General features: G+C 41.1%; 1 pseudogene; it reads right to left on the reverse strand.

Moving 5' to 3' along the window:
- Positions 1-459: 459 nt before the first annotated feature.
- LOC125113529 (spindle and kinetochore-associated protein 1-like) lies at positions 460-1,517 on the reverse strand (annotated as a pseudogene).
- Between the last annotated feature and the right edge of the window lie 528 nt (positions 1,518-2,045).

A 2,045-nucleotide genomic window follows, 5' to 3' on the forward strand; every position in this document is an offset into this window, starting at 1 on the left:
CTCTGGTGTAGTTCACAGATGCAGCTCAGATCCTGTGTTGCTGTGGCTGTGGTGTATAGCTCCAGTTGGACCCCTAGCTTGAGAACCTCCATATGGCATGAAGAAAATCCAGCGTCACATAGATATGTAGTTGGAGAGGAAAATGATATTTCACTTGTATTTTTCTCATAATTTTCAATATCCACTTTTGATTTTACAAAGACTCTAATGGCAATGCCATAAATGCTACTTTGCCGTATGGAATCTGAAACCAAATCAGCAAACATTTTATATTCTGTTTCCTTAAAATCTGCTGGTTTCTTCTGTACTTTCCTTTTTTAAAAAAGTTTTATTTTTATAAGAAACAAAAAAGAAAGTGAAAAAGCTAAAGAAATTATATATAAAGAAATTACATGTAAGACAATTATAGGGATAACCTCTATACCCTACTGTTGGCCGGTTCAAAAGCTCACAAGAGCCTTATGTTATAACGGATTGGGTAAATCTTCCCCCTTGGACCTCTGAGAGCCTCTGGCAGTGTCCTAAACTGCTCAGTTTCACATGAAACCTCTTGTCAACTTTCAAAGCTGTGAACTCCTTTATGTCAGGCTCCACTATAAAATAATGGCCTTTGGTTTCCTTTGTTTCTTCATTAATAAATTTGCGATAGAGATTTCTAGCCACAGAATTCATAGACTTTTTTGGTTTATTTTATATTTACCAACCACCGCCTTGTTGATTTCTTTAATAACATCATTAATTTGACAATAAGTTAAGCAAGATTTCATGTATGCAGTAATGCCTTTAAACTCATCAGAAGTTATAAATCACATTTCCCTTAACTTTTTTTGTTCTTTGGGGGGCTTTTTGGGGGGTTCATATTCCTCAATCTTGGCTGGTTCTTCAGGGCCAAGATCTGATGCATTAACAACATTCTGGGTTACTGTTACTTGAGGAGAATGGGGAGGGATATTTTCTTTGAAATATTCCTCATCTTTATAACCTTCTTTAAGAGATTCAGAGAGTTCCTTGAGTGAACTGTTGGTTTGTTCTTGATACTCAATTTCCAATTCCAGTTTATTTAGAAATTCATTTACTACAATGACCCCATCTCCTATTTTATTTAATGTAGTCTTCAAGGTAGGTTTCTTGACCATAATTTCTTTTTTTTTTTTGTCTTTTTGCCAATTCTTGGGCCGCTCCCGCGCTTATGGAGATTCCCAGGCTAGGGGTCGAATCGGAGCTGTAGCCACCGGCCTACGCCACAGCCACAGCCACACGGGTTCCCAGCCGCATCTGTGACCTACACCACAGCTCACCAGCAACGCCGGATCATTAACCTGCTGAGCAAGGACAGGGATCGAATCCACAACCTCATGGTTTCTAGTCGGATTCGTTAACCACGGCGCCACCCACGACGGGAACTCCCCTTGACCACAATTTCTTAAAGACAGAGTGTTTTGGCTTTTTTTTTTTTTAGTATTGCCAATCTTTTCATTAATATGAGAGCACAACTGTTCCAGATCTCAGGAGGCCATCCTTTACGCCTCTACTGCAGTAGCAAGAGGTGAAAACCACTCCAGTCTTGGCTGGGAGCCCAGGATCGTGAGACTCCTATTTGGTTCAGTACATTCAGTGCATCATTTAGCCATGCATATTTTTGCAACGTCATACGTTGGTCATTTGCACAATATTAGTTCACTGAGTTAGGCAGATTTTTTCCAAATGGTAACACATATCATTATATAACATGAAAGCCAATAGTCATTAATATTGTCACTGATCTTTTTTTTTTTTTTTTTGGTCTTTTTGGTCTTTTTGCCATTTCTTGGGCCACTCCCGCGGCATATGGAGGTTCCCAGGCTAGGAGTCGAATCGGAGCTGCAGCCACTGGCCTACACCAGAGCCACAGCAACGCAGGATCCGAGCCTCCTCTGCAACCTACACCACAGCTCATGGCAACGCCGGATCCTTAACCCACTGAGCAAGGCCAGGGATCGAACCCGCAACCTCATGATTCCTAGTCAGATTCGTTAACCACTGTGCTACGACGGGAACTCCCTTGT

This window comes from Phacochoerus africanus, chromosome 1, assembly GCF_016906955.1.
Source record: "Phacochoerus africanus isolate WHEZ1 chromosome 1, ROS_Pafr_v1, whole genome shotgun sequence".
NCBI lineage: Eukaryota > Metazoa > Chordata > Mammalia > Artiodactyla > Suidae > Phacochoerus > Phacochoerus africanus.